The sequence below is a fragment of the Sphaeramia orbicularis genome, chromosome 9 (assembly GCF_902148855.1).
Source record: "Sphaeramia orbicularis chromosome 9, fSphaOr1.1, whole genome shotgun sequence".
NCBI lineage: Eukaryota > Metazoa > Chordata > Actinopteri > Kurtiformes > Apogonidae > Sphaeramia > Sphaeramia orbicularis.
Genome location: NC_043965.1, coordinates 57,198,910 through 57,219,998, shown reverse-complemented (window position 1 = coordinate 57,219,998; position 21,089 = coordinate 57,198,910). Strand labels below are relative to the sequence as shown.

At 45.5% G+C, this 21,089-nt stretch overlaps 1 protein-coding gene and 1 long non-coding RNA gene across 2 annotated transcripts in view; one reads left to right on the top strand and one right to left on the bottom strand.

The window, feature by feature from the left end:
• Window positions 1-3,882, bottom strand: part of LOC115425253 (uncharacterized) — a 6,851-nt gene extending 2,969 nt beyond the window's left edge. Inside the window, exon 1 of the long non-coding RNA XR_003936218.1 lies at window positions 3,830-3,882. This is a non-coding gene — a long non-coding RNA (uncharacterized LOC115425253). The remainder of the gene's footprint in view (window positions 1-3,829) is intronic.
• The window catches only part of LOC115426260 (NACHT, LRR and PYD domains-containing protein 14-like), a 307,234-nt gene that overhangs the window by 96,869 nt on the left and 189,276 nt on the right, over window positions 1-21,089 (top strand). The gene's annotated exons all lie outside the window — the stretch shown is intronic.

The window sequence follows — 21,089 nt, the reverse complement described above, 5'->3', positions numbered from 1 at the left end:
TGAATGGACTGGACAGGTTCTACCAGTGGAACATCTACACATCTGTTTCTAAATGGACTGGACAGGTTCTACCAGTGGAACATTTACACATCTGTTTAGAAATGGACTGGACAGGTTCTACCAGTGGAACATTTACACATCTGTTTATAAATGGACTGGACAGGTTCTACCAGTGGAACATCTACACATCTGTTTATGAATGGACTGGACAGGTTCTACCAGTGGAACATCTACACATCTGTTTATAAATGGACTGGACAGGTTCTACCAGTGGAACATCTACACATCTGTTTATGAATGGACTGGACAGGTTCTACCAGTGGAACATCTACACATCTGTTTATAAATGGACTGGACAGGTTCTACCAGTGGAACATCTACACATCTGTTTAGAAATGGACTGGACAGGTTCTACCAGTGGAACATTTACACATCTGTTTAGAAATGGACTGGACAGGTTCTACCAGTGGAACATCTGCACATCTGTTTCTAAATGGACTGGACAGGTTCTACCAGTGGAACATCTACACATCTGTTTCTAAATGGACTGGACAGGTTCTACCAGTGGAACATCTACACATCTGTTTAGAAATGGACTGGACAGGTTCTACCAGTGGAACATCTGCACATCTGTTTCTAAATGGACTGGACAGGTTCTACCAGTGGAACATTTACACATCTGTTTCTAAATGGACTGGACAGGTTCTACCAGTGGAACATCTACACATCTGTTTCTAAATGGACTGGACAGGTTCTACCAGTGGAACATTTACACATCTGTTTCTAAATGGACTGGACAGGTTCTACCAGTGGAACATTTACACATCTGTTTCTAAATGGACTGGACAGGTTCTACCAGTGGAACATTTACACATCTGTTTCTAAATGGACTGGACAGGTTCTACCAGTGGAACATTTACACATCTGTTTCTAAATGGACTGGACAGGTTCTACCAGTGGAACATCTACACATCTGTTTCTAAATGGACTGGACAGGTTCTACCAGTGGAACATCTACACATCTGTTTCTAAATGGACTGGACAGGTTCTACCAGTGGAACATCTACACATCTGTTTCTAAATGGACTGGACAGGTTCTACCAGTGGAACATTTACACATCTGTTTCTAAATGGACTGGACAGGTTCTACCAGTGGAACATTTACACATCTGTTTAGAAATGGACTGGACAGGTTCTACCAGTGGAACATTTACACATCTGTTTCTAAATGGACTGGACAGGTTCTACCAGTGGAACATTTACACATCTGTTTCTAAATGGACTGGACAGGTTCTACCAGTGGAACATCTACACATCTGTTTCTAAATGGACTGGACAGGTTCTACCAGTGGAACATTTACACATCTGTTTAGAAATGGACTGGACAGGTTCTACCAGTGGAACATTTACACATCTGTTTCTAAATGGACTGGACAGGTTCTACCAGTGGAACATTTACACATCTGTTTAGAAATGGACTGGACAGGTTCTACCAGTGGAACATCTACACATCTGTTTATAAATAGACTGGACAGGTTCTACCAGTGGAACATTTCCACATGTGTTTCTAAATGGACTGGACAGGTTCTACCAGTGGAACATTTACACATCTGTTTAGAAATGGACTGGACAGGTTCTACCAGTGGAACATTTACACATCTGTTTCTAAATGGACTGGACAGGTTCTACCAGTGGAACATTTACACATCTGTTTAGAAATGGACTGGACAGGTTCTACCAGTGGAACATTTACACATCTGTTTCTAAATGGACTGGACAGGTTCTACCAGTGGAACATTTCCACATCTGTTGGATAAATAAACCAACACTGTGGTCATTAGTGGAACAGTTCATCTGATTCAAATCTAGAACATTGAACACATTTAATCTGAGGAGGATCATTTCTAACCCATGCACCACAAACCCCGCCCCCTCGCTCCTATTGGCTCTTATTCTCCACCCTGGTGTGGTGATAATGTTCATGCAGTTGAATAAATAAATGCACAGTATGTTTTCAGGACTTTGCTCTGTTTTCAGATTATTTCCTTGATATTATTTCATGGTCACAGACTCGAGGCTCAACATTTGAACCCACAGCACCTTTAATCACTTCCTCAACGGCAAAGTTCATTTGTTTTTTCAGAATAAGTTTATTAGAAATGACACGTTTTTGATGGATTTGTTTTTTTGTTTTTTTTTAATTTGACTGATTTCCCGATCCTTTAGAACAGCGGAGTACCACAAATGGCAGGAAAATGGAGGCAAAAAACTGAAAAGAATTCAGCCAAAATGTGAAAAAATCCATAGGTCTGTCTGAGCTTTATGTCAGAGTGATGGAGAACAACTACCTCTGTATTTGTGCAGAGTTTGAAGTAAACTGAAACAAAACTGATGTTTTTATTGACATTTTAAACTCCGCCCATTATAAGGAAATGGAAAAAAAAGATATTAAAAAAATCATCAAAAATGTGAACTTTGACCTACTTTTCCCCAAATGTCCTCACATCTATTCTGGATCAGTGCTAATCTATAAACCACATTAGGTCTGAATTCAGCCAATAGTTTTACTGTGAAACTGTAAACAAACAAACGGAACCAAAAACAACAGCCCTGGCCTCCCCTTTGGGGGCGGGGTCCTAATTGTAGACCAGTGTATTCAGTCTGAAGTAAACCTGCACCAATGGGACAGATTTACATCATGAGGATGTTTGTGCTGAGCTCAGTGGGATTCTGAGTCTGACTGAGACTGAAGGGAAATGTGTCCATATGTGACCTGGATCTGATCTGGTACACACAGTCTGAACAGCACTGATCTGAGCCACACCACTGTCATATGTGGTCCTACATCTGAGCCACACCACTGTCATATGTGGTCCTACATCTGAGCCACACCACTGTCATATGTGGTCCTACATCTGAGCCACACCACTGTCATATGTGGTCCTACATCTGAGCCACACCACTGTCATATGTGGTCCTACATCTGAGCCAGACCACTGTCATATGTGGTCCTACATCTGAGCCACACCACTGTCATATGTGGTCCTACATCTGAGCCAGACCACTGTCATATGTGGTCCTACATCTGACCTAGACCACTGTCATATGTGGTCCTACATCTGAGCCACACCACTGTCATATGTGGTCCTACATCTGAGCCAGACCACTGTCATATGTGGTCCTACATCTGAGCCACACCACTGTCATATGTGGTCCTACATCTGAGCCAGACCACTGTCATATGTGGTCCTACATCTGAGCCACACCACTGTCATATGTGGTCCTACATCTGAGCCAGACCACTGTCATATGTGGTCCTACATCTGACCTAGACCACTGTCATATGTGGTCCTACATCTGAGCCACACCACTGTCATATGTGGTCCTACATCTGAGCCAGACCACTGTCATATGTGGTCCTACATCTGAGCCACACCACTGTCATATGTGGTCCTACATCTGAGCCAGACCACTGTCATATGTGGTCCTACATCTGAGCCACACCACTGTCATATGTGGTCCTACATCTGACCCAGACCACTGTCATCAGATCACTGTCTGCATGGTCTGGTATTCCATCAGGACCTCGTTAGTCCATGTGGGTCACTTCAGGACCTCTTTAGTCCATGTGGGTCACTTCAGGACCTCTTTAGTGCATGTGGGTCACTTCAGGACCTCTTTAGTCCATGTGGGTCACTTCAGGGTCACATTCAGGTCAGACTCCAAACTGACAGAAGTCACATTTAATGTGAATCTGAACCAACAAAAACAAATCAGATTTGACCCAAATGCATTGTGGGTGTTTTGTGTGTGTTTGTGCTGATGTTACCTCCCACAGTCAGATAGAGGGCGGGGCTCTGAGACGACGTGAAGCTGCGGTTATAAACGTCCACGTGATAAACACATGTGTAGTTTCCTCGGTGGGCGTAGCCCATGGAGGACAACAGGAAGCGGGCGGAGTGATTGACGGCCGGCAGGGTGAGGTTCAGGGGCTTCTCGGTGTCGGAGATCAGCCGGAAGGAGCCTCCCGGGTACTGCGGTCGGACGGAGCAGGTGACGGTGAAGTCGGAGAACACCAGCACCCGGAACCCCTGCCGGTAGACCTCAAAGACCCCGTCAGACAGGGAGATGTTGGGCTGAGGCAGCAGATCTGTCCACACACAGAGACATGATTGGACCAAGCAGCACACATGAGCACAAACAAGCAGTCAGAGAATCCATCCTCCTCAGAGACACAGATGGATCTGATCCACAGGAGTTTGGGATGGGATGAACACTGACCAATGAAAACATGAGGAATGGCTCATTTAGAGCACAGCTGACCTTCAAAGGCATTATGGGTAAAAAAGGACACACATGTGGTGCTTTTACAGTCTCACATGTCCACATTTGGTCCTTTTGTCCTAAATGAGACTAATGGGAAATCTGTTTGTGTTTTCAGCCTCATCTGGTCCAAATGAAGACGTTCATTTGGGATCTGGACGTTCCAAAGGTCAAAGGTCAATATTTGACACATTTGACCAAAAAACAATGAACTGAGACAAAATAATCAACTGATGAAATGAACAGATTCATTTGACGGAACTTTAAACGTCAGAGTCAGAACCATCTGGTCACTGAGAATTCAGTTCAGACACAGTTTGTGTCCGTTTGTACCTGAACACACCACGACCACAGCAGAGGAGTCATTATAGGGATCAGTTAGTTCAACACAGTCCCTCAGTTCAGATGTCAGCTTTACACAACGAGCTGAGACTGACCACACAGGTCTGCGTGGAGAATCATCTGTTCTGTTGCCTGAAACAGCTGATCCACAGTCCAGATACTGACACAGAGCAGATCCAGACTTCAGGTCCCAGCGTTTAAAGTAGTCTTCTACTGGTCTCCAGTGTCCCTGGTGTTGGATCTCCACAGTACCAGCACATTGGCTCGGCTGTCCCACCAACCTGACCCCACCTGGATCTGAGCAGAGACACAAAGACAGGAGTCACACAAACACACTGTCAGATGAAAGACACGCCCCCTTGGTACCTGTAAAAGTCTGTCATATGAAAGCCACGCCCCCTTGGTACCTGTAAAAGTCTGTCATATGAAAGCCACGCCCCCTTGGTACCTGTAAAAGTCTGTCATATGAATGCCACGCCCCCTTGGTACCTGTAAAAGTCTGTCATATGAAAGCCACGCCCCCTTGGTACCTGTACAGGTGAGTCCTGCAGCTGTTCCAGGTGAGCAGGTCTTCCCAGCTGAGCTGGACCTCCTACAGTCCAGGACCACAGACTCATTTCCTTCACACTGGAGCTCACTGGTCCAGACTGGAGCCTCCCCCTCTCCATAGAGCCCCCCCTGGAGGAGCCCAGGAGCCCCACAGCCCAGCTCCCTACAGACCACCTGGGTGTCGTTCAGGTCCAAATCCTCTTCGCACACTGAGGACCAGGACTGGTTGGAGCGGACCTCCAGTCTGCCTGAACACCGACTGGAACCATGGACCAGTCTGACAGAGTCTGTGGACCCACAACACACACACGTTTAAAGACACAAAAGCCCCTGGACAGACGGCAGTGTGAGGGTGGACAACTGAACCCTTTCAACCCTCAGCCCAAAATGGACCGCCTGCACTTTTTGATGATCTTTGACCAGAAAAAGGACAGAAAATATGTGTGACTTTGTCCTTTTGTCCATATTTCCAGAACACTTAGAACGTTCACAATCTAGTCATTTCCAATTTACTGCATGTTCTAATTCTGCTGAAAGGCTTCTTCTGCAGCAGGGGCGCACATAGGATTTAAGAACTGGGGGGACCAAGATGTGTATGTGTATATACACACATATATATATATATATACATATATATATATATATATATATATATATATATATATATATATATATATGTATATGTGTGTGTGTGTATGTATGTATATATATATATATATATATATATATATATATATATATATATATATATATATATATATATATATATATATATATATATACATATATATATGTGTGTGTGTGTGTATGTATGTATATATATATATATATATATATATATATATATACATATATATATATATATATATATATATATATATATATATATATGTTAAAACTCCACTTCCTGGTTGGGGAGGGGCAGGACCTCTCCTCACCTATCAGGCCACACCCAACCATTTAAGAGGAAGGCTCAGGCCCCGCCCATCCTCTTTTCCCTTTGTTTGACTGGGAGCATGTGGTCTGAAGAACAGACAAAGACTTAAATGCACAGACTGGATGGATGCATACATGACTGAGTCATTCTGTGGTATTGTTAACTGAATATCTTTGAATATGTTTGGAATTGTTTAGTAATACAGTTATTGTTTCCCTTTGTTTAAGATTTAAAAATCATCTCATCCATGTTATTTCATCCACGTCATCCTATCCATGTCATCACCTGAACTATTCCACCTGTAAATAATCAGCCTGAAGAGAAAATAAAGCATTAAAACAGAATCCCTGACCAGTTATCATATCTGACCGTATGCCAATGCGCAAGTTTGAATTATTCCAACACAAATCAGCCCTTCAACATCAACCTTCAGAGTTTTTACTTTATACATATATATATATATATATATATATATATATATATATATATATATATATATGTATGTATGTATGTCTATATATATATATATATATATATATATATATATATATATATATATATATATATATATATATATATATATATAGTTAGAATCTTGACTTTCTCCCCCACTGCCTGATTAACACTATTCATAGATGATCAAACTGTTATTTGTCTGGTATGTGTCTGCTCTGTCAATCACTAAACTTTATGCCTTTGCTGATTTCAACAGGATGAAGAATCTCATTCTCAGCACAGAATCTTGAACTGAATTCTGACAAAAAAGCAAAGAACCTATGTACAAAAATTAGGAATAAAATAAAACTGAAGTGATTCACAATCGTGCCTTCATGTAATCGATTCTAAACATCAGAATGTGTCTGAGAACAGAAGTATACACTGACTTAAACAGCTGATTCAGATCAAAAACCTTCAGCCTGACTTATGAACATCTGCAAATATTGACTATCACTGATACGTTGATTTGCAAAATGTCAAATGTTTGAGACTGTGAATTAATACTGGAATTGGTTTGTGCAGTAGATGTCTAAAGGAATCCCAGACGTATGTAAAACAGTCCATACAGAGGTAAAGAATGAATGGAAATGGACTGGAAGTAGAAGAGAAAGAAGTCTAAGAGACACAAATATACAATGAGAAATAATTGAACCTGTTTAGATACTGAGCATGTTTCAGATCATGGGAGTTGGTGTCATGGCTTTAATAAGAAATAAACAAGAAATAAATGTGAACGACAGAATCCACACAGTGGGATCAGTGGAATACAGATTTGTCATATTGAGGCTTAATTCAGATTTCTTGCAGATTCTGATTGCCTGTGTGGCCTATACCCAGAGCCCAGCCCAACTCTACCATTGCATTCTTAACATTGGGTTCACATTAGGCTCATTTTCACAGGCTTGAACAAACGGACTCAGACTGCACTCAATGTGGACCCAGATGGGACGTGACAGTGCACAGCATGGTTCAGAAAAAAGGAGGAATGAATAATGCCTCTGTCAACCATCTTTGGAACAATGCCCTGTGAGCGCTGTGGCTGAGGGAAAAATGACAGAAGTCTAGCCTACATGGAATGAAATGGGAAATGAAATTCACACTTTGAATGAAATAGCAGGAATTCCCTCTGGAAGTATGCACAGGTGTACTTTTTTTTCAAATAATAAACACAACTGATAAAAGCCAAACAAACGTAGCGCCTTGAAACAGACTCAGCGGGTCCTAAAAACATGTGTCCTCTGATCATTTCCCTGAACATACTGCTGCTCTGTTCACTTTGTCTGGGTGAATATCACACATCACTGCCATTGAGCCTTTTTTCACTCATGGATGTTTTCAACCAGGTTTTCAATCTGTGGAACGCACTGAAGCTGCTCTGCCTCTGCAGATATGGACACCACCGCTGGAGTCCAGATGGTGCGCTGGATTTACATGTGAAGTCGGAACATGGAGCTTCGTAAACGTAACATCTGAACTTAGCCCTACCCAGTTTAAAAACTGGGACATCATGGAACATGGAATTTTAAAAAAAAAGACAATTACTGAAATAAATCCAAAACCCTAATGTTTATGCTTGTAGATTTCAATGCTTTTCCGACTTCAAAACTGTGGTTTACGAGTACACCTGAAGGCACCATTAGTGGTAGGCATGTAGACAGCACAAACACCAGGATGTTCATGGATCAGCTGTGCACTGTTATGAACTGAGGATTATGTGCAGAATTGAACTCCTCGCTTTTTCAACTCAGCATGGATCTGCTCCAGGCCTCCACCTTCTGGAGTCGGTGAACGGTAAACTGAGCAGTTTGGGGAGACGGATCGGGTCACTATAAATCTGGGGGGGACATGCCCCCCCGTCCCCAGTGCTATCTGCGCCCATGGTCTCCAGCTTCTAGTTCAGGTCTGAGTGAAATGAGCGTAATGACCCAATAAAAGCTGAAAAGCACAACGTCTGAAACGGTGCCAGAGTTCCATCCATCCAAACTGCAGATGCACAGGGTGTGTCAGCGATGACACGACAGGTTTGAAAGAGTTAACAACACATGTGTTCATTTGGAAGAACCCAGTCCAGTTCTATACAGTCTACTGTCACAGTGAGAAATACTCCAATTCTAATCAGAATAATGGATTAGATTTCTACAGCTCTGTTCTATGAACACATACTCAAAGTGCGTACAGAGGATCCATTCTTCATTGGCTCTCACATTCCCACTCTGGTGGTGGTAAACTCCATCTGTATCCACAGCTGCCCTGGGACAGACTGACTGACAGAATTATGACAGATAAATAATGGTTGGTTCCACAAACAGATGATTAGAAGGATCAAATCTGTCCTAATTCTAAATCCTCCTACTAATAATAATGGCTGCATGTTCTAATGTTCTTCCACGTTCCCTGTGCAGAACCATGTCTGTGCACACGTGTTCTCACATTCATCTGCAGAAGGTTCTCAGTTCTCAGCAGAAAATCTGAATTTATGGACCCCACTGACCACAGAACATTTGGAAATATGACAGATGATGGAAAGTTGGAAAGCAGAGTCATGTGACCACGTTCATGGACTGGAACTGAATTCAGCTGCATGTGTTTGATGGTTCAGTCCAACTGTCCAATGTGTGGACCTGGTCTGACTGGGTCTGGTTTGACCCAGCTCAGATCAAACACACCTGAATGGACTCATGGAAGAACTGGGACAGAACCAGGACCATCATCAGTAGACTTACCTGAACAGCTGAGGAACTGGGCGGAGCCAGAGTAAAAATCTGTTTTCACACAGTCCATCAGTGCAGATGTAGAGAGAAGACAGGTGGGGCTGATGGACCACACATGATCAGATGAACCAGATGAACCAGATCTTCTCCCAGAAACAGCAGATCCACAGTCCAGTCGACGACATATGACATCTGCTGCCTTCAGGGTCCAGGGGTCAGAAGAAGAACCATATCCCACACCTCTCCATTCTCCATGATGTTTGATCTGTACTTCACTGTTACAGCGACTGGCTCCTCCCACCAGTGTGACATCATCAGGATCTGATCAAATACAAGTGACAGATAAATGAGCTCAAAGTGAGTGAACTGATGTCAGCTGGTGTCAGTCAAAGCTCCGCCCACCTGTGCAGGTAAGGTCCACAGCTGTTCCAGATGAGCAGGTCTGTGCCCCTGAGCTTCCACAGTCCAGCAGAGCAGACTCATGGCCTTCACAGGTGAACGTCTGCACCACAGGAGCCTCCGCTGCTCCAGAGAGCGCCCCCTGGAGGAGCCCAGGAGCCCCACAGCCCAGCTCCCTACAGACCACCTGGGCACCACGAAGGTCCAAGTGTCCTTCACACACTGAGGACCAGGACCTGGACTGGTTAGACCGGACCTCCAGTCTGCCTGAACACACACTGGACCCATGGACCAGTCTGACCGAGTCTGTGGACACAGATGGAAGAAGACTGGAATAAGACTAGAGTCTGAAGTGGACTCGAAGGGACTGTAGTGGACTGGAGGAGACCAGGGTCTTGGGTTTGGACTACAGTACAGGCCAAAAGTTTGGACACACCTTCTCATTCTTCGCATTTTCTTTATTTTCATGACTATTTTCGTTGTAGATTCTCACTGAAGGCATCAAAACTATGAATGAACACATGTGGAATTATGTACTTAACAAAAAAGTGTGAAATAACTGAAAACATCTCTTATATTCTAGTTTCTTCAAAGTATCCACCCTTAGCTCTGATGACTGCCTTGCACACCCTTGGCATTCTCTTGATGAGCTTCCAGAGGTAGTCACCTGAAATGGTTTCCACTTCATAGCTGTGCCTTGTCAGGGTTACTTAGTGGAATTTCTTGCCTTATTGATGGGGTTGGGACCATCAGTTGTGTTGTGCAGAAGTCAGGTTGATGCACAGCTGACAGCCCTATTGGACAACTGTTAGAATGCATATTATGGCGAGAACCAATCAGCTAAGTAAAGACAAACGAGTGGCCATCATTACTTTAAGAAATGAAGGTCAGTCAGTCTAGAACATTTCAAAAACTTTGAATGTGTCCCCAAGTGCAGTCGCAAAAACCATCAAGCGCTCCAACGAAACTGGCTCACATGAGGACCGCCCCAGGAAAGGAAGACCAAGAGTCACCTCTGATGCTGAAGATAAGTTCATCTGAGTCACCAGCCTCAGAAATCGCAAATTAACAGCAGCTCAGATTAGAGACCAGATGAATACCACACAGAGCTCTAGCAGCAGACACATCTCTACAACAACTGTTAAGAGGAGACTGCGTGAATCAGGCCTTCATGGTCAAACAGCTGCTAGGAAACCACTGCTCAGGAGAGGCAACAAACACAAGAGATTTATTTGGGCCAAGAAACCCAAGGAATGGACATTAGACCAGTGGAAATCTGTGCTTTGGTCTGATGAGTCCAAATTTCAGATCTTTGGATCCAACCGCTGTGTCTTTGTGCAACGCAGAAAAGGTGAACGGATGGATGCTACATGCCTGGTTCCCACCGTGAAGCATGGAGGGGGAGGTGTGATGGTGTGGGGGTGCTTTGCTGGTGACGCTGTTGGGGATTTATTCAAGATTGAAGGCAACCTGAATCAGCATGGCTACCACAGCATCCTGAAGTGACATGCCATTCCATCCGGTCTGCGTTTAGTTGGACCATCATTTATGTTTCAACAGGACAATGACCCCAAACACACCTCCAGGCTGTGTGAGGGATATTTGACCAAGAAGGAGAGTGATGGAGTGCTGCGCCAGATGACCTGGCCTCCACAGTCACCGGACCTGAACCCGATCGAGATGGTTTGGGGTGAGCTGGACCGCAGAGTGAAGGCAAAAGGGCCAACAAGTGCTAAGCATCTGTGGGAACTTCTTCAAGACTGTTAGGAAACCATTTCAGGTGACTACCTCTGGAAGCTCATCAAGAGAATGGCAAGAGTGTGCAAGGCAGTCATCAGAGCTAAGGGTGGATACTTTGAAGAAACTAGAATATAAGAGATGTTTTCAGTTATTTCACACTTTTTTGTTAAGTACATAATTCCACATGTGTTCATTCATAGTTTTGATGCCTTCAGTGAGAATCTACAATGAAAATAGTCATGAAAATAAAGAAAATGCGAAGAATGAGAAGGTGTGTCCAAACTTTTGGCCTGTACTGTATATAGTGGATTTGACTGGACCGTAGTGGACTCTAGTGGACTGGAGTAGACCAGGGTCTGGGGCTCGGACTATATAGTGGATTTGACTGCACTGTAGTGGACTATAGTGGACTGGAGTAGACCAGGGTCTGGGGCTTGGACTATATAGTTGATTTGACTGGACCGTAGTGGACTGTAGTGGACTAGAGTAGACCAGGGTCTTGGGTTTGGACTATATAGTGGATTTGACTGGACCGTAGTGGACTGTAGTGGACTGGAGTAGACCAGGGTCGGGGGCTTGGACTGTATAGTGGATTTGACTGGACCATAGTGGACTGGAGGAAACCAGGGTCTGGGGCTTGGACTAGTGGATTTGACTGGACCGTAGTGGACTGGAGGAGACCAGGGTCTGGGACTTGGACTATATAGTGGATTTGACTGGACCGTAGTGGACTGGAATAGACCAGGTCTGGGGCTTGGACTATATAGTGGATTTGACTGGACCGTAGTGGACTGGAGTAGACCAGGGTCTGGGGTTTGGACTATATAGTGGATTTGACTGGACCGTAGTGGACTGTAGTGGACTGTAGTGGACTGTAGTAGACCAGGGTCAGGGGCTTGGACTATACAGTGGATTTGACTGGACCGTAGTTGACTGGAGGTGACCAGGGTCTTGGGCTTGGACTATATAGTGGATTTGACTGGACCGTAGTGGACTGGAGTGGACTGGAGTAGACCAGGGTCTGGGGTTTGGACTATATAGTGGATTTGACTGGACCGTAGTGGACTGTAGTGGACTGGAGTAGACCAGGGTCTGGGGCTTGGACTATATCGTGGATTTGACTGGACTGTAGTGGACTGGAGTAGACCAGGGTCTGGGGCTTGGACTATATAGTGGATGTGACTGGACCGTAGTGGACTGGAGTAGACCAGGGTCTGGGGCTTGGACTATATCGTGGATTTGACTGGACTGTAGTGGACTGGAGTAGACCAGGGTCTGGGGCTTGGACTATATAGTGGATGTGACTGGACCGTAGTGGACTGGAGTAGACCAGGGTCTGGGGCTTGGACTATATAGTGGATTTGACTGGACCGTAGTGGACTGTACTGGACTGGAGTACACCAGGGTCTTAGGCTTGGACTATATAGTGGATTTGACTGGACCGTAGTGGACTGGAGTAGACCAGGGTCTGGGGCTTGGACTATATAATGGATTTGACAGGACTGTAGTGGACTGGAGTAGACCAGGGTCTGGGACTTGGACTATATAGTGGATTTGACTGGACCGTAGTGGACTGGAGTAGACCAGGGTCTTGGACTTGGACTATATAGTGGATTTGACTGGACCGTAGTGGACTGGAATAGACCAGGGTCTTGGACTTGGACTATATAGAGGATTTGACTGGACCATAGTGGACTGGAGGAGACCAGGGTCTGGGGTTTGGACTATATAGTGGATTTGACTGGAGCGTAGGGGACTGGAGTAGACCAGAGTCTGGGGTTGGGACTACATAGTGGATTTGACTGGACCGTAGTGGACTGTAGTGGACTGGAGTAGACCAGGGTCTGGGGCTTGGACTATATAGTGGATTTGACTGCACCGTAGTGGACTGTAGTGGACTGGAGTAAACCAGGGTCTTGGGTTTGGACTATATAGTGGATTTGACTGGACTGTAGTGGACTGGAGTGGACTGGAGTAGACCAGGGTCTGGGGCTTGGAATATATAGTGGATTTGACCGGACCGTAGTGGACTGGAGTAGACCAGGGTCTGGGGCTTGGAGTATATCGTGGATTTGACTGGACTGTAGTGGACTGGAGGAGACCAGGGTCTGGGACTTGGACTATCTTGTGGATTTTACTGGAACGTACTGAACTGGAGTAGACCAGGGTCTGGGGCTTCGACTATATAGTGGATTTGACTGGACCGTAGTGGACTGGAGTAGACCAGGGTTTGGGGCTTGGACTATATAGTGGATTCGACTGGACCGTAGTGGACTGGAGGAAACCAGGGTCTGGGGTTTGGACTATATAGTGGATTTGACTGGACCGTAGGGGTCTGGGGCTTGGACTATATTGTGGATTTGACTGGACCGTAGTTGACTGGAGAAGACCAGGGTCTGGGGTTTGGACTATATAGTGGATTTGACTGGACCGTAGGGGACTGTAGTGGATTGGAGTAGACCAGGGTCTGGGTCTTGGACTATATAGTGGATTTGACTGAACTGTAGTGGACTGGAGTAGACCAGGGTCTTGGGTTTGGACTGTATAGTGGATTTGACTGGACCGTAGTGGACTGTAGTGGACTAGAGTAGACCAGGGTCTGGGGCTTGGACTATATAGTGGATTTGACTGGACCGTAGTGGACTGGAGTAGACCATTATCTGGGGCTTGGAATATATAGTGGATTTGACTGGACCGTAGTGGACTGGAGTAGACCAGGGTCTGGGGCTTGGACTATATAGTGGATTTGACTGGACCGTAGTGGACTGGAGTAGACCAGGGTCTGGGGCTCGGACTATATAGTGGATTTGACTGGACCGTAGTGGACTGGAGTAGACCAGGGTCTAGGGCTCGGACTATATAGTGGATTTGACTGGACCGTAGTGGACTGGAGTAGACCAGGGTCTGGGGTGTGGACTATATAGTGGATTTGACTGGACCGTAGTGGACTGGAGTAGACCAGGGTCTGGGGTTTAGACTATATAGTGGATTTGACTGGACCGTACTTGACTGGAGTAGACCAGGGTCTGGGGCTTGGACTATATCGTGGATTTGACTGGAATGTAGTGAACTGGAGTAGACCAGGGTCTGGGGTGTGGACTATATAGTGGATTTGACTTGACCGTAGTGGACTGGAATAGACCAGGTCTTGGGCTTGGACTATATAGTGGATTTGACTGGACCGTAGTGGACTGGAGTAGACCAGGGTCTGGGGTGTGGACTATATAGTGGATTTGACTGGACCGTAGTGGACTGGAGTAGACCAGGGTCTGGGGTTTAGACTATATAGTGGATTTGACTGGACCGTAGTGGACTGGAATAGACCAGGTCTGGGGCTTGGACTATATAGTGGATTTGACTGGACTGTAGTGGACTGGCGTAGACCAGGGTCTTGGACTTGGACTATATAGTGGATTTGACTGGACCGTAGTGGACTGGAGTAGACCAGGTCTGGGGCTTGGACTATATAGTGGATTTGAGTGGACCGTAGTGGACTGGAGTAGACCAGGGTCTGGGGCTTGGACTATATAGTGGATCTGACTGGACTGTAGTGGACTGGAGTAGACCAGGGTCTGGGGCTTGGACTATATAGTGGATTTGACTGGACTGTAGTGGACTGGAGGAGACCAGGTGTGGGGCTTGGACTATATAGTGGATTTGACTGGACTGTAGTGGACTGGAGTAGACCAGGTCTGGGGCTTGGACTATATAGTGGATTTGACTGGACCATAGTGGACCGTAGTGGACTGGAGTAGACCAGGGTCTGGGGCTTGGATTATATAGTGGATTTGAATGGACCGTAGTGGACCGTAGTGGACTGGAGTAGACCAGGTCTGGGGCTTGGACTATATAATGGATTTGACTGGACCGTAGTGGACCGTAGTGGACTGGAGTAGACCAGGGTCTGGGGCTTGGACTATATAGTGGATTTGAATGGACTGTAGTGGACTGGAGCAGACCACGGTCTGGGGCTTGGACTATATAGTGGATCTGACTGGACTGTAGTGGACTGGAGGAGACCGGGGTCTGGGGCTTGGACTATATAGTGGATTTGACTGGACTGTAGTGGACTGGAGTAGCCCAGGGTCTGGGGCTTGGACTATATAGTGGATTTGACTGGACCGTAGTGGACTGGAGTAGACCAGGGTCTGGGGCTTGGACTATATATTGGATCTGACTGGACTGTAGTGGACTGGAGTAGACCAGGTCTGGGGCTTGGACTATATAGTGGATCTGACTGGACTGTAGTGGACTGGAGTAGACCAGGGTCTGGGGCTTGGACTATATAGTGGATTTGACTGGACCATAGTGGACCGTAGTGGACTGGAGTAGACCAGGGTCTGGGGCTTGGATTATATAGTGGATTTGAATGGACCGTAGTGGACCGTAGTGGACTGGAGTAGACCAGGTCTGGGGCTTGGACTATATAATGGATTTGACTGGACCGTAGTGGACCGTAGTGGACTGGAGTAGACCAGGGACTGGGGCTTGGACTATATAGTGGATTTGAATGGACTGTAGTGGACTGGAGCAGACCACGGTCTGGGGCTTGGACTATATAGTGGATCTGACTGGACTGTAGTGGACTGGAGGAGACCGGGGTCTGGGGCTTGGACTATATAGTGGATTTGACTGGACTGTAGTGGACTGGAGTAGCCCAGGGTCTGGGGCTTGGACTATATAGTGGATTTGACTGGACCGTAGTGGACTGGAGTAGACCAGGGTCTGGGGCTTGGACTATATATTGGATCTGACTGGACTGTAGTGGACTGGAGTAGACCAGGTCTGGGGCTTGGACTATATAGTGGATCTGACTGGACTGTAGTGGACTGGAGTAGACCAGGGTCTGGGGCTTGGACTATATAGTGGATCTGACTGGACTGTAGTGGACTGGAGTAGACCAGGGTCTGGGGCTTGGACTATATAGTGGATTTGACTGGACTGTAGTGGACTGGAGTAGACCAGGGTCTGGGGCTTGGACTATATAGTGGATCTGACTGGACTGTAGTGGACTGGAGTAGACCAGGGTCTGGGGCTTGGACTATATAGTGGATTTGACTGGACTGTAGTGGACTCACATTCATATGTGTTGGTGTTTGTTTCTTGTGTGTGTGACATGATGTTCATCAGCTGTTTGTTTGTGGACGTGGATATTATTGGTTGTTTCTTTTGACTTTTCTTCCTCATTTTGGATCCGTGTAAAAACAGGTTCTGATCATCTCCAGAATATAGCCAGAGTGGGTCCAGTTCTGTGTCCGGCCCATACGTAGATGTTGATGACTGCTTTTCTCTCCAGTAGAACTGACTACAGTAATGCTCTGCTTTCTGCTCTTCCTACAGATAGAACTTCACACCTCCAGCTTCCGCAGAACTCAGCCGCTTGTGTGCTGATGAAGACCAGAAGGTGGGCTCACATTACACAGGTTTAAAACCACTGCACTGGCTCCCCCTGGGTTTCAGGGCTGGTTTGAAGGTCCTTTGAATGGTTTCTAAATGTCTTCATGCTCTGGCTCCTTCTTATCTCTGAGACTGGCTTTGACCTTCTGAACCCTGGTGGACCCTGAGGTCCTCTGGTACTGGACTGAGAACTGTTCCATAAGAAACACTGAAACTAAGGCTGAGGCAGATTTACAGCATTAGGACCCTGAACTATGGAACAACCTGAGGAGAACCTGAGGAAAACCTGAGGAGAACCTGAGAAGAACCTGAGGAGAACCTGTGGAGAACCTGAGGAAAACCTGAGGGGAACCTGAGAAGAACCTGAGGAGAACCTGAAGAGAACCTGTGGAGAACCTGAGGAAAACCTGAGGGGAAACTGAGGAGATCCTGAAGAAAACCTGAAGAGAACCTGAAGAAAACCTGAGGAGAACCTGAATGGAACTTGAGGGGAACTTGAGGAGAACCTGAGGGGAACCTGAGGAGAACCTGAGGAGGACCCAAGGAGAACCTGAGGGGAACCTGAAGAAAACCTGTGGAGAACCTGAGGAGAACCTGATGGTCACAGAGAATGTAGACATGTGTAAACCAGGCTGAACATCCACCTTTGAATTTGTCTTTAACTAATGCTTCTGTTCCATCTGTTTACTGTAGGAGATTTATATTCTATTTATATATATGTGTGATGGGTCTGTCCTGGGGGGGGGGGGGGGGGGGGGAGTGTGTGTGTGTGTGTGTGTGTGTGTGTGTGTCTGTGTGTGTATAGGTGTGTGCGTTTTTAATTTCTGTGTGTGTATTTGTGTGTATGTGTGTATGTGTGTGTGTTCGGTTTTGTGTGTGTGTGTGTGTGTGTATGTGTGTGTGTGTTTGTGTGTTTATGTGTGTGTGTGTGTGTGTGTGTGTGTGTGTGTGTCTGTGTGTGTATGGGTGTGTGCGTTTTTAATTTCTGTGTGTGTGTATGTGTGTATGTGTGTGTGTTTGGTTTTTTGTGTGTGTGTATTTGTGTGTGTGTATTTGTGTGTGTATTTGTGTGTGTGTTTATGTGTGTATTTGTGTTTGTGTGTGTGTGTTTATGTGTGTATTTGTGTTTGTGTGTGTGTGTGTTTAGGTGTGTGTGTGTGTGTGTGTGTATGGGTGTGTGCGTTTTTAATTTCTGTGTGTGTATTTGTGTGTATGTGTGTGTTTGTGTGTGTGTATTTGTGTGTGTGTGTATTTGTGTGTGTGTGTGTGTGTGTGTCTGTGTGTGTATAGGTGTGTGCGTTTTTAATTTCTGTGTGTGTATTTGTGTGTATGTGTGTATGTGTGTGTGTTTGGTTTTGTGTGTGTGTGTGTGTGTGTGTATGTGTGTGTGTGTTTGTGTGTTTATGTGTGTGTGTGTGTGTGTGTGTGTGTGTGTGTGTGTCTGTGTGTGTATGGGTGTGTGCGTTTTTAATTTCTGTGTGTGTATTTGTGTGTATGTGTGTGTGTTTGGTTTTTTGTGTGTGTGTATTTGTGTGTGTGTATTTGTGTGTGTATTTGTGTGTGTGTGTGTGTGTGTGTGTGTTTATGTGTGTATTTGTGTTTGTGTGTGTGTGTTTGTGTGTATTTGTGTTTGTGTGTGTTTATGTGTGTGTGTGTGTGTGTGTGTGTGTGTGTGTGTGTGTGTGTGTATGGGTGTGTGCGTTTTTAATTTCTGTGTGTGTATTTGTGTGTATGTGTGTGTTTGTGTGTGTGTGTGTATTTGTGTGTGTGTGTATTTGTGTGTGTGTGTGTGTGTGTGTGTGTTTGTTTGTGTGTGTGTGTGTGTGTGTGTTTGTGTGTGTGTGTGTGTGTGTGTGTGTGTGTGTGTGTGTAAATCCCTTTGTGCTCCATTTTGGCTGTATGATAAATACTATATTAATACAGATTGTATTGATTGTTTTGCTCAGTTTGTGTGAGTTCACATTAAATGTGAGTTGAAGTCTTGGACCGACCCGGATCTGAGAGTCCACAGAGTCTGGAGCCCACAGTGACAGTGGAAGGGTTAGGGTTCAGTGTTCATGCTCTTACCTGAACAACTCAGCTCCACGAATGACACGAGAGATGATTCAGATGTAAAACAGTTCCTCAGTTCAGATTCATCACAGTCTGAACTGATCCTCCAATTATCTGTATCTCTAACTGAACCAGTCCATCTGTGTCTCAGTGAAACTACAGATCCACAGTCCAGTTCTGCACAGACTCTGTGTCCTAACTTCCTGTACCACTCTATCCCATCCACTGGTTTCCAGTTTCCATCCTGTCGTTTCATCTCCAGGTCACCATGACAACGACTGGCTCCTCCCACCAACCTGAAGTGGACCGCCCCTGTAGAAATAAGACAGACCAGTCAGAGTCCAGTCCAGAACCAGCCCAGCCCATGTGGACCACATGGACTGGATTCTTGAGCACATGTGGTTTCCATGTGTGAACAGTGTTTTCAGTCCCACTGACAGATTTTGTGTCCAAACGGACTCAGTTCATCCCTCATTCATTCAGTCAGTGAATTGAATGGCTCAGTCTGCTCCTGTTTGTCAGTGTTTCCTTCACTTGTGGATCTTTAAAGCCACACTTGTCCAAATGTCAGGAACAGGAGCTGAGCGTGCTCAGTGGAGCTTCTGTAAACCCATCCTTCCTGAATCCTCTGCATTGGCTCCAGTTTGTTCAGATGAAAACCACCTGAACCAGGATGTTCAGCTTCAGCCCAGTTCACATCCCTCCTTCCTGCATTTCTTACCTGTTGAAGTGCTGTTGTTTTCAGACAGGAGCCCTGCAGCAAAAACACAAAGGACAGCCATGAAAACAGGACAAGACTGGGATTAGAACTCCAACATGTCCACATGAGGAACCAAACAGGAAACTGAGGCTGATCAGGTTGGATCCAAATCTGTCTGAACTGTGTTTGTGCTTTGACTTTGACAAACGGCGTCTAAATACCAAAGCAGCACATGAGACACAGATGAAGGTTCAAATCCAAATCTATGACATGATTGAACAGCAGCAGATGAACCACCACAAGATGAAACTGACACATTTAGGTTGAGCAGGATCAGTCCAACTGGAGGAATCCTTCATGAATCAGCTGAAATAAACCCAGACTGGATGAAACTGATTATTGTTCAGTTTGTGTTTGATGGTTGAATTGTAAAAACACTGAAGCAGAACTGATCTGGACTGATTCAACTCATACTTGGATCATTTGGATCATTTGAACCCACATGTTGAGTTGAACAGGTTCTGTCAGTGGTAGGGATGGAACCATTACCGCTAGAATGAGAAAGCTAAAGCGCTCAAATTTCCCAGGGTTAGTATTAGCCTTTAAATTCTACTTCTGATGATAAGCGTGTTGGATTAGGGCACTTTGAAAATTCCGGTGCTGCTCTTGGTTTCCTGGTCCAGCAGCTCCACTCCAGGCGTGCGTGTGCAGTTTGTAATGTTGGCGCTGCTGTAAAAGCCTCCCCGGCCCCCGCTGCTTCAGATCCTCATCCAGCAGACAGACCTGTCCAACTCCTGGTTTTCCCACTCCAAAAAACACTCAGGAATGGAGAGGAGACTTGAGAAGGAATTGGATCGGTAAACAGAATCCACAATAACATTAACATTGATCAAATCCTCTTCATTTCCAGCCCTGGTGCAGATATCTCCCATGGCCATAAGGTGCTATCTTTAATGCACATTTGTATGTTTGATGTTGACATGGGAATATTTGAAGGTTTCTGACACAGAAAGGACATTGGGTGTCTGATTTATTTGGTTTTGTCTTTTTTTTCTTTTTTTTTTAAATACAACTTGGTTCCTGGGAAGACCCAGGACACGTTGGAGAGACTATGTCTCTCGGCTGGCCTGGGAACGCCTCGGGGTCCCCCCGGAAGAGCTGGAGGAGGTGTCTGGGGAGAGGGAAGTCTGGGCATCCCTGCTTAGACTGTTACCCCCGCGACCCGGCCCCGGATAAGCGGAAGAGAATGGATGGATGGATGGACAACTTGGTTCCATTATTTCGGTGTGTGTAGAAGTAGTTTGTGAACATTTGGAACACATTACAAAGATAGTGCGATAATAATGATAATTGTGATAATTTTGGTCCCAATAACCGTGATATGAAATGTTCAAATGGTTCCATCCCTAGTCAGTGGATTGTGGAACAGCAGATGATGGAC